Raw genomic sequence first — 12,627 nt, 5'->3', positions numbered from 1 at the left:
CCCGGCCGCCCTCCGCGCTCCGGGCCGGACGCTGCCGCCAGCGCTCGGCTCCGAGCCGGAGCGTGTGGCGTCCCCGCCCGGGCTCCGGCACCAGGAGGCCGGCTCGCTCCCCGTGGCGCCGCCCCTCCCCGGCGGCCCCACCCCCCGCGGGTCCGCACCGTCCGTCTGTCCGTCCGGAATCGCCGACCACCCCCGCGCTGAAGAGCTGCCCGCCCTCCCCCGCCGCACCCCAGGGGCCCAACCTCGGCGGGGACGCGTCGAGGTCCCTCCTCTGCGCGCGCGGGACCCGGGCTGGCCCGAGTCAGGTGTGAAGGAGGCCGGGCTCCGCCGGCGGGGGCGGGCCGGGGCGGGGCGAGGCGGCGGGGCCGGTCCGCGGCGCGGGCCCCGACCGCGCGGGGCGGGAGACCGTCACGTTTCCAGAAACTGCGCGTCCGGATCCGCGCCGGTGCTGGTCCTTTCTGGCCGCCCCTGCGGGGTTCCTGTGGCCCAGGCAGGGCGGGCCCTTGCTTTGGTGGAGGAGAGGATGCGGCCCCAGAAGCCGGAATGACACCCGCCACCGGGCTCCCCAGGACTCGGGGCGGGGATGGGGGACGGGGCGGGGGGAGCAGGGAGGGGCACGCTAGGGCCGTGGGAACCAGCGGGACCTGGGACCTGGGGGTCCACCCTATTTCTCCACCTCGAAACGTAACTCCTACCTTAGGGACAAGCTTTGCATGTCTCGTTCCTCTAAGAAAATCGAGGCGTGCCTCTGGTGTGGATTTCAGAATAGGAGATCCGAGGAGGAAGGTCGCTGGGAGGGACGTCTACACAGACTGAAAATCCCGAAGTGTATTCCGTGACTCTGGTAGAGTGAAGCCCGCCAGCTTTCCTAGATCTCCCTCACCAGGATTCAGCTGAGTGCTCCCTAACCGTCCCGCGAAGCAGGCTTGCTGGGGTTTGCCGGCTGCTGGAATAGAGATGCCATTATGTCCTGCTGTCTTGTCCAGGGGCAGAGACCTCTCCCACATCTCACTGAAGTGCTTCTGCCAAGATGATGGAATGGACAGCCTGCGCAGCACCCTATGTGACCTACTAAAACTCGCAATGTGCTCAACAGACCCTTCTTGTCTGTTGAATGAAACCTGTTAATAGTGTTTCCAAATGTGCGGTCACTCAGCACATGCAGAAATCGGTCAAAGAGAAGCATAAAGCTTCATGGGTGTCAGCTCTAGGGTCCCAGTTAAAACGTTCTCCTGGCTGACCCACGTTCTTCTGTTCCCTGAAGTTATATCCTCTGTTGTACACCCGGCAGGAGTGAAAACAGTGTGTCTGTTTTAAGAGCAGACGTATATCTTCGCAGTAGAAAGCTTCAGGAGTCTTTATTTCCAGGCTCAACTTCAGGAGCCTGCAAACAATTTTTTTGTCCTTGTTTTTGTCGCTTTGATGAGAAGCTAATGAGCATATTGAAAGCGCTGATGTTAACCAGCAGCTTCGAATAGGATGCTGAGTGACAATACAGCAAGATTTTACTAGAAAAATTTAGCCTAGAAATATTATCGTTATACAAAAGCGACATTAAAAGCTACGTTGAAGAAGCTGCTTTCAGGGGTGGGTAATTCTTCCAAAATGTTTAAAACCTTTCTTTTCAGCTGCTTTCCAAACAATCCTTTGGGAGGATTCAAGCATTCAGCCCTCCCCTTATTCATTCCCACTGGCTGGTCTTTGGATTCACGCTGCATCATGGGTGTCCTGCCTTCTGTCCAACCTTGTAGAGCTGTCACACAGGGAGGGTTAATTAACTGTGAGCAGACTGGGATAGGCCGTTCTTAAGATTAGTTGGGGGCCAGCGCCAGGGCAGGGGAGACACAGGCAACTACATGTCGGAGAGGATTCTTCAGTGAGACGCTTGCAAGAGCAAAGCAGCTTGGAGCAGGCGGGGTTCAGAGCCAGAGCTGGCAGGCAGAGTGGTCGAAGCTTCAGGAAGGCATCACACCCCAGACAGAGGCATTGCCCACATGTGGGAGTGAGATGCGATCAGGGTCTTCAAGATCCCACACCTTGAAGATCCACGGTTATCAGCATGAGGCCCTGGCTCTGGGGAGTCAGGTAAGGATCAGATGTTCCCGAGGTCACTCAACAAATGTTCCTGGTGGCTGGTCTTTGTCCCCAGAGCCCAGCCCGCGCATCAGGACAGAGAAGGAAACAGACCCAAATCCCCACCCCCACAGAACTTTCATGCTGATGGAGGAAGCCGAGAACACACGAGATAATAAACAAGTACAAGAAATTATGTCCTGGGGAGTGAAAAGCAGAAGGGGGCAGATCAAGCCAGAAGAGGGGCGTGGAGATTTTGCGTTGGGTGAAAGCTGAAATTTTAGTTTGATGGCTGCGAGGGCCCCCTGAGAAGACGCTTTTGAGGAGGGATCTGAGCAGATTTCCTGTTATCAGACAGGGTGCAGGAAGGGGGCTGTAACCCGCCCCCCAGCCCGCCACCCCACTCCCTGGGTGGAGGCTGAAATACTGGGACTGGGTTACAAGGTCAGTCAGACCAATAACACTGATGCTTAGTCACCTGAGGCTGAATTACCGCTGCTAAAATCCAGGCAGGGATGAGTTATTCATCTTTGTACCCACAGCATCAAGCACAGATATCCAATAAATGTTTATTGAGCTGAACCCTTAAATCTCCGAGAACATGGGGTGGGTCTGAGATAAATGTGGCCCCGTGATTCCCAGGACAGCCCTTCTATCAGGAAGATACTTCCACAAACAATGTGATAATCTTTTTTTATCCCTTTTCATGACTGTCTTCCTGATCTTCGAGGGCAGAGATTATATTTCAGCTTGTTCCCTGAGTGCCTGACGCTCTAAGAGGGAGGCAGAGATGAAATAGCACAGGGAAACAAACAGACCCTCCTGGGTGCTGATGGCCCCTAAAGATCCCAGTCCAGCCCAGTAGTGAGGGTGAGGTTTTTGTTTAACATGTCTGAGTTTTACATATTAAAATCGCCTCTTGAAACTGAACTATGGTGATAGCTGTATACTTAAAACAAGCAGATACGATGGTGCATAATTTATACCTGACGTTGTTTTAAAATGTTGAAGTAGGAGCCACGTTCAGACAGCTTTCATGTGCTGTAAATAACCCCAAGAGACATGTTGAACCAAACACATCGTCATCCTTCCTAATCACTGTTTGAACCAAGTTGACGTGGATGAAATACTAGGGAAAAGTATATATTGGTCTCCACCTCTAGTTCCTGGCACAGAGCTCCCAAGTGGTACGAACACCGGGAGCATCTTGTGGTCTAACATTTGGTCTCTGGTGCTGGTTCCTGACATCACGGTGATAGAAGTATCTTTTGTTCTGATGAGGTGACCCTGGGTGGGCTCCTGGATGAGGACTGGTCACCAGAAAGACCGAGACACGGTCAGAAGCTTGGAATTTCCAGCCCTACTCCTTGTACCCCAAAGAACTTTGGCAGAGAGGCTGGAAATGCCGTTACTGATGGATCATGCCTGTGTGATGAATCCTCCGTATCATCGCCAAAGCGCAGGGTTCAAAGAGCTTTCGAACGGTGAGCACACGGGGAGGGGCGGGCCTGGAGGGGACGTGGACGCCCCGCCCCCTTCCCACACGCCTTGTCCCCTGAACGTCTTCTGTTTGAATGTCCAACTGCCTTCTTCTCAGTATTCTTTTATAATAAACTGGTGAACAGTGAGTAAACGGTGTCCCTGAGTTCTGTGAGTTGCTCTAGCAAACGAATCAAACCCGAAGAGGAACCTCTGATTTGTAGCCGCGGGGTCCCGGTTTGGAAGCACAGGCGACAATCTGGACCTGCGGCTGGAGTCTGAAGTTGGGAAGGGCTGCAGTCCCCTAGGACTGAATCCCCTGACTTCCGGGATCTGACATCATCTCCAGGTAGATATGTCAGAACTGAGCTAGCTGATGCTCAGCTGATGTCACAGAGAATTCCTGTCTTGGAGGAAGAAGCCCACACGTTTGGCAACCGGAAGTGTCAGAAGTGAGGCGTTCTACGTGAGAGGGAAGGAGAAACACCCAGGAAAAGTGAGTGTTTCCTCTGAATTTGCAAATTTACTTTTCCCTTGTGTGATTCTCGCCACCTTAGAGTATACATAGTCTTTTTAAAAGTGTAGAAAACAGTCTTCAAGTACATATAGTCTAAGATAGTTTACCGTTAATGATTGTAAAGTTAGTGCACATTTCAGGACTGATTTTTATTTAGGGGCTGTACATAAACCAATCTCAACAGACTAATTACACCAGTAAGGTGTTCTCTGAGAGAGCTGCTGTATCTGAAACAGTGTCTAATCTCTTACTTATGTAGAACCAGGTATAATCTGTGGACTATGAGGCCTCATCTGGAATGAAATAACTGAAGTATTCTAAAAACTCCAAAGGATTTCATACGAACCATATCCAGACTGCTTTTCTAACAGTGGCAGTGGGTTGAACAGTGCCATCTTTTTGCTTAACCTCATCTGTAATATGTACAATGCATTCCAAAGCTGCTGGCTAGAATTACGTGACTATTAGCAGGGGTGATATTCAACAGCTACAGGCAGCCGCCAACGTATCTGGATGATGACTGTAGACAATCTGGCCATTTCAGTGTGTCCTGGCAGGGTGTCAGCTGCCAATAACAACCCGGGCCTCTGGACCCCCTCCTCACCCGCAGTATCTGCTGCTTTCTCATCATATTTACAGGTTGTGTGTTAGTTGCTCAGTCGTGTCCGACTCTTTGCAACCCCATGACTGTAGCCCGCCAGGCTCCTCTGTCCATGGGATTCTCCAGGCAAGAATAGTGGAGTGGGTTGCCATTCCCTTCTCCAGGAGATCTTCCTGACCCAGGGACTGAAGCCGGGTCTACTGCATTGCAGGCAGATTCTTTACCGTTTGAGCTACGGGAAAGTCCTATTTACAGGCTGGGGTTGAGTAGGATCCTCACTCCCTCCAGGAAGTCAGCAATGTCTCTGCTGTAAGCATGGCAGAGGGAAGTCATTATAAACTGGACCCCGTTCCTCGTACCATCGACGTGAGACACTCGTCACTGCCTGGCGGGTGGGAGCGGCCTCAGTGGATCAGCCAGCAAAGCCAAGGCGAGGGCAGCGCCTCTCTCCGCCCCCCCCCACCCCCCACCCCCCATCATCGGTCCTGGGCTCTCTCCCTCCACGCGCGCCCTCCTCGCCGCCACCCGGGCCGTCCCATCGCCTTCCCTGTCTTTTCTTCCTTCGGCTGTTCGGTTCCTGGCACCCATCGGGCTCCTCCTCTCACGTGGCCGGGAAGCCTGCTGCTGCAGCTGCAGTTGGTGCAAAAGTGCAGCCGTGAGATGGAAGGAAGACGGGAGCAGAGAGGTCCCACCACCATTTCTCAAGGCCCAGCTCTGGATCCAGGGCCTTGCCCAGACCCCCAGGACCCGCTCCTCTGTCCTCGCCTGCGTCCCCCCAGGGCTGGCCTGGCGCCCCCGCCCCCGCCGCAGGCCCAGACCCGGCCCCCACCCTCTTCTTCCGGCAGGCTCTGGTCTCAGCCCCCTCCTGCCCCAACCATTCAAGCTCAAAGGCCCCAAACGTGTTTCTCTGCTCCTGGAGCCGGAGGACCAAGTCGGAGCACCCTCTAGTGGTCAGGAGGAGCGATGGCACCTCGACGTCTCCCGAGGTCAGAGCTTTAGAGGTCAGGGCAGGATGATGTCCAACAGGACCTTCTTCAGTACTTCTTCCCTCTTCTTGCTTTCGTGTACTTCGTCTGCTGTTACCTCCCTCTCTTCCCGTGGGTGGGGTGTGCTGGGACGGTTGCTGGAGTAAAGCATCCCTTCGTTGTTGTTCAGTCGCCAAGTCGTGTCTGACTCTGCGACGCTATGGACTAGCCCTCCAGGCTCCTCTGTCCATGGGATTCTCCAGGCAGGAATTCTGGACTGGGATGCCATGCCCTCCACCAATGGGATCTTTCCTACCCAGGGGTCAAACCCACGTCTCTTACGTCTCCTGCGTTGCCAGGCAGGTTCTTTACCACTAGCGCCACCTGGGAAGCTTGTCAGCAACCCCACCCTTCTGAAACTTTACAGACGAAATGGACACTGTTACTCTCTTGATCTTATCACATACCCCTGCCTGACTGCATAATTTCTTTCTACTCACCAGGGAGGGGGCAAGGTTCTTGAGGTGCTAGCTAACTGTGTTTCCCCTTTGCCTGGCAAAGTAATAAAGCCACTCTTTCTCTGTATTTCTGCTTGGCACTGGTGCACAGAGAGCCAAGGTGTGGGCAACATTCTGACCCCCGCCCCCAGCTCCGCCTCACAGTGTCCGCAGCAGTTTGACAAGGTCACATAATCACCTGTTTTAAAGTACATCAAGGCTGTATATTGTCACCCTGATTATTTAACTTATATGCAGAGTACATCATGTGAGATGCCCAGAATGGGTGAAGCACAAGCTGGAATCAAGATTGCCGGGAGAAATATCAATAACCCCAGATACGCAGATGACACCACCCTTATGGCAGAAAGGGAAGAAGAACTAGAGAACCTCTTGATGAAAGTAAAAGAGGAGAGTAAAAAAGTTGGCCTAAAATTCAACATTCAGAAAAGTAAGATCATGGCATCGGGTCCCATCCCTTCATGGCAAATAGGTGGGGAAACAATGGAAACAGTGACAGACTTTATTTTGGAGGACTCCAAAATCACTGCAGACGATGACCACAGCCATGAAATTAAAAGACACTTGCTCCTTGGAAGAAAAGTTATGACCAACCTAGACAGCATATTAAAAAGCAGAGACATTACTTTGCCAACAAACATCCATCTAGTCAAAGCTATGGTTTTTCCAGTAGTCATGTATGGATGTGAGAGTTGGACCATAAAGAAAGCTGAGTGCCAAAGAATTAAGGCTTTTAAACTGTGGTGTTGGAGAAGACTCTTGAGAGTCCCTTGGACTACAAGGAGATCCAACCAGTCCATCCTAAAGGAAATCAGTCCTGAATATTCATTGGAAGGACTGATGCTAAAGCTGAAAATCCAATACTTTGGTCCCCTGATGAAAGGAACTGACTTAATGGAAAAGACCCTGATGTTGGGAAAGATTGAAGGCAGGAGGAGAAGGGGACGACAGAGCATGAGATGGTTGGATGGCATCACTGACTCGATGGACATGAGTTTGAGCAGGCTCTGGGAGTTGGTGATAGACAGGGAAGCCTGTCGTGCTGCAGTCCATGGGGTCGCAAAGAGTGGGACACGACTGAGCGACTGAACTGAACTGAAGGGTGTTTACATTGCTGCTTCTCACCATGACCCCCTGTCCCTTTAAAGCTCATTCAGATTTCTCCAACTAGACTCATTTTTACCTTCTGTGCGTGAAACCCTGTGAAGCCCTCCAGGTACAAATCCTTTCCACATTCTCCTGTTTCCTGTTTATAGAAAATAGGCTTGCTTCCTTCAGCCTCCTACACCTTCCAGAGTTCCAAAAGGCTGATTCAGGATTCGAGGGAATGCATAAGCAAAGGAGGAACAATCCAGAAACAATAGAGCAGCAGGGGGCCAGGTGCGGGTTCCTCCAGAAGGCTTATACACAACAGCCTTGAGCCTCCTGCGGGAGCTCAGGCCCCCACCCAGTGGAGGCTGATGACCTCACGCCCAGCACCAGGTGCCTGCCAATCAGAAGAAAGTCAGACACCCCACAGCCCTCACCCCTATAAGAACTTCTCTCCCCAGCCCATCAGGGAGTTGGGGTTTTGAGCATGAGCCATCCATTCTCCTTGCTTGACCCTGCAGTAACCCTTCTCTGCTCCAGACTCCGAGGTGTCGGTTTGTTTGGCCTCTGGGTCAGGCGCGTGACCTTGGATTTGACAGCGTGCACTCTGACGATAGGTCATGAGATTTTCACAGCAGGTATACCTGGGGTGGTTTCCATCCCCTCCGCCTGTGGAGGGACAGGGAGGCGTGGCGCGCTGCAGTCCGTGGGCTCGCCAGGAGTCGGAAACGACTCTGCGGCTGAACAGCAACAACTCTTAAGACCCAGGCTTCCCAGGTGGCGCTGGAGGTCAAGAACTTGCCTGCCAGTGCAGGAGACGCGAGGAAGGCAGGTTTGATTCCTGGGTTGGGAAGATCCCCTGGAGGCGGGCACGCAGCCTACTCCAGTACAGAGGAGCCTGGCGGGCTACAGTCTGTGGAGTCGCCGACACAACTGAGGCTACTTAACGCGCTCAACGTCAGTAGGTCCCGCAACCCTGGAACTGCCTCATCCGCCCCGTCATACATACCTGCCGCGGCATCGTGAGGAACAGAGAGCCCGGGCCGTGCACAGTCAGCGCTTAATAAATGTTCAAAAATGCCCCGACAGGAGTTTCTTTTGTTCCTTGCAGAGTCTCATGCCCCCTACATCCCCTGTCCGGGGATTTTCTCTATCTTGTTTCTTTACAAATCTGTTGCAACCCAGTTATTCCAGTTCAGTCAGAGTGGGATTTAGGGTCATTTCCAAATCGATTTTTAAAAAAAGAGAGCGATGTTTGGCTGCACCGGGTCTTAGCTGCAGGACTTCGATCTTCATGGCACCGTTCAGGACCTTCAGCTGCAGCAGCAGGACCTTTAGCCGTGGCCGGTGACCTCTCGGTGGCAGCATGTGGGACGGAGCTCCGCAGGTCCTCTGCGGTCTCCTGTGAGTGTGAGAGTCGCTCAGGCGTGTCCGACTCTTTGCGACCCCATGGACTATAGCCCACCAGGCCCCTCTGTCCATGGGATTCTCCAGGCAAGAATAGTGGAGTGGGTAGCCTATCCCTTCTCCAGGGGATCTTCCCAACCCAGAGATCTGACCCAGGTCTCCCACATTGCAGGCGGGTTCTTTACCAGCTGAGCCCCAGGGGACGCCCTCTGATTTCCTCTCGAGGTATCTGTGCTTCTTCCTGAGCCGCTGACCCTGAACACCACGCTCCTCACAACCTGTCCACAGTGGCTGCTGGAAAGTCTTAAAACCAGATTCGTGAGCAACTTTTAGCAGCTGCATGTTTATCTTGGTTTTAATGTAATAAACTAAGTCCAGCTCCATTTTAACTTCCTAACTTTATTTTTCCTTTGCTTCATTAAAAAGACACTTAGCTTCCTCCATTTGTATCATCTTTTATGCTGCCTTAAATTCTTTTTTCAACAATAGAATGAAAATAACATAAATGAATAATCAAACATTGTCACTCGCTATCAGTGCTTCCTATGCAATTTGTAGGGCTCAGTAGTAAATGAAAGCATGGCCCCCTGCCTCAGAATTATTAAGAATTTTGCAATGGTGACAACAGAGCGTTACACCAAGCATTGCACTCTGCAGAGTGTGGGGTCACGTGTCCCTGAAGCCAGCCGGGAAACAGACACCTTTTATTTTACCACTTACTAATGACATTTATGTTCACTTCTCTCTCAAAGTTTGTTCAAGAACCATTTAAGGCCCAATTTGCATTGTGTACACAGGTGCATCGGAGGAGGCAGAAGCAGAGAGTTGAGAAAATTAAAGGTGTCCTTGGAGATTACATTTAACTAAAACTAATTATCCTATGAAATTATTCTCAGCCAGCTTCTTGGTTCACCTGTCTCTGATTCATCTTCGCATTTCCCCACAGGCTGATGCCACCGTCCTATAGGAACGCCAACATTTGCTAGCTGGTAGTTGGATACATATAGAAGGTTAGGAAAGCACTTTGGGGTTTGATCTGAGGATGTCTGAAGTTGTAGATTCAGTTTGGTAGGCAGTCAGTTAAGGAGGATGGCGAGAGAGGAAGATAAATTTAAGAGTCAAAGATTTATTTGAGATGCTGGAAACATTTCATTTGGGTAGAAAAAATCAGCAAGCAATTGGAGATGTGAGGTTGATTTACTAAGGGTTGGTCTGGTTAGATGTTAAAGCAACTTAGGTAGAAACTGGTGGAGAAGGCGATGGCAGCCCACTCCAGCACTCCTGCCTGGAAAATCCCATGGACGGAGGAGCCTGGTGGGCTGCAGTCCACAGGGTCGCCAAGGGTCGGACACGACAAAGTGACTTAGCAGCAGCAGCAGCAGTTAGAAACTGATGTGAATGAGATCACCAAGGAACTTCATAAAGAAAGAGAAGAGGTTCAAGGACCAAACCATGCAAAATGTCCTTCAGGGTTTGGGTGAGAAAGAGGAACCACACAGGTGCTTTCTTTGTGGCCAGCACCCCTCCTGACTCATCTGCCTCCAGGTTCTGGCTCTCATCAAAGACGCAGGTCACTGACCCCGCCCCTATTTCCTGAATACAGCCTTGACTATCCCAGCTCCTGGTTCTGTCTCCTGAAATACTATTTCTCTTCTCCTCCAGGCCCAGTTCTCTGCAAGGCCCATCTCAGGTGCTCCGCCCCTTCATCGGAGGCTTTGACCGTCCTCCCACAGGGACATGATCGCTCCTTTCTTTAACCCTTATTGCAAAACCCTATTGCACTGTAATAGTTGTGAATTGAGGTAACAAATTAGTCCCAGATTTAGCAGCTTAAAAAAATATATTATCCCCAATACTTCCTGGGGGTCAGGAATCCAGGAGTGGTTAAGTCAGGCAGTTCTGGTCCAGGACGTCTCATGTGGTTGCAAGGTATTAGTAGGTCCTGAGAGGGGCCAAGATGGGGCCCCCACACACCAGGCTGAGGGTCCAGAGTGTATCAAAAAGGATGGCGTCCCTCACACTGGGTGGAAGACCGGACAGATTATCAGCCAGACTCCTGACTCTCCTTCCCTGGGTGCCAACTACACCCCGCTGCAGACCCAAGCGTTTTCGGCAGCTTCATGGATGGCTCCCCGTCCAGCTTCATGGAGATGAGTCCTGTCCCACACGCTTCTGCCCTCGAGGCCAGAGTTGCTCAAAGCTGTCAGGCTTCCCCACCCCGACTCTCCTGGCAAAGATGAAAGAAGGGAAGGGTACAGTAATGCCTCTACTCAGAGAAGCCAGTCCTCTGTCTTTGCCATACAGCCTTCCTAACTAGCCTTGGTATGAAGCTGGCTTCTACCAAACCAAGTCAAAGGACCTTGATGTGAGCTTGATGGGACTCAAACTCACTGCAAGCTCTTAGAGGATATGGGTCTCACAGGTCACACCTCTCCACCTACCTCAGAGTGGGTCCTCCCTGAATGTTTAAAGGTCTGGCTTTTTTGCTTTTACTGTCTTTCTTTTTCAATATATATATAGATATATTCTGGTCACACCAGGTGGCGTGTGGGATCTTAGTTCTTTGACCAGGGATCAAAGCCATGACCCTTGCTTTGGAAGCTCGATGTCTTAACCACTGGACCACCAGGGAGGCATTTTCTTTCTTTTAATTACAGAAAAGTTGATTTACAATATTGTGCTAGTTTCAAGCGTACATCCAAGTGATTTGCTTATACATATGTATGTGTGTATCTATACTCTTTGTTTTTTCATTCTTTTGCTTTATAGTTTATTATAACATACCAAATATAGTTCCCTGTGCTATACAGTAAACACGTGTAGTTTATAAAGGTTTGAATTTTTAAAAAGTGAAGCGGGGCTCAGCAGTGAGATACTGGAGTCACTAAGTGTAGCTGCCACTTCTGGACATTTATCAGTGCAGGTAAGGGTAAGCCAGGGCCACCTGGAAGGAGCGGCATGTTTGAGAGAAGTTTCCAAGGCTGGTGGAAGCTTCAGTGTGTCTGTCCACTGAGAAGGAAGAGGACACTGTAGAGCTAAGGAAGAAGTCTAGGAATTATTTATTTGACTGATGTACTTGCTTAAGGTTGACTTAAAAACTGAATTTGTTTAAAATGTAAGTTCATGAGCATGCGTAGGACACACGCATACATACGTGCATATGTGTTCACCCACGGACTCGACGGACGTGAGCCTGAGTGAACTCCGGGAGGTGGTGATGGACAGGGAGGCCTGGTGTGCTGCGATTCATGGGGTCGCAAAGAGTCGGACACGACTGAGTGACTGAACTGAACTGAACTGAACTGTACATGTATGTATCCATATATGTATGTATGTATACATGCACACACAAATAGCTAAATATGTAGTAAGAAAAAAGATAATTTTGATCAAATCCAGGTAGCACAAATTGTATAGGTCATATTCTCTTACAACAACAATTAATGCAAATAAGAAAAAAGTTTAAATGAAAAATACTCCACTATCTGACAACAAATATACTTCTTGTTCTGTTACCATAAAAATACAACTGTTGAGAAGAGACAGAAATTTGAACCACACAAATTAAAACGTAAAATATTTCACCACAATTTTGCCCAAAAACAAACTCCAAAGTTTTAAAAGCTCTTACTGTTAGTCAAGAAACGTTGAAAAAGAAAATACAACAATTTGAATTTGGAAGCTAGAAAAAGATCATATACTATCTATAATGAAGAAAAGGAAGAAAATAAGAGAGGCAGAAATCTCTAAGAAGATTAGCAATTGGTCAACAAATTCAAAAGCTTTATATTTGAGGAAAAACAGGCAAAATTGGTTACCTACAAATTAAATGAAGAAAAAATAGAAATGGCACAAGTTTAGAAATGATAAAGTAAGCAACAATTAATGTGGAAGGAAATTTAAATAGATTAGCGTATACATGCATACCCAATTCTCTTACCATGTTCAACTCTATGCTAATAAATTTCAAAATCTGGC

This window comes from Oryx dammah, unplaced genomic scaffold (assembly GCF_014754425.2).
Source record: "Oryx dammah isolate SB20612 unplaced genomic scaffold, SCBI_Odam_1.1 HiC_scaffold_22, whole genome shotgun sequence".
Taxonomy (NCBI): domain Eukaryota; kingdom Metazoa; phylum Chordata; class Mammalia; order Artiodactyla; family Bovidae; genus Oryx; species Oryx dammah.
The sequence above is the reverse complement of the archived record's forward strand: the minus strand, read 5'-3'. Positions refer to the sequence as shown.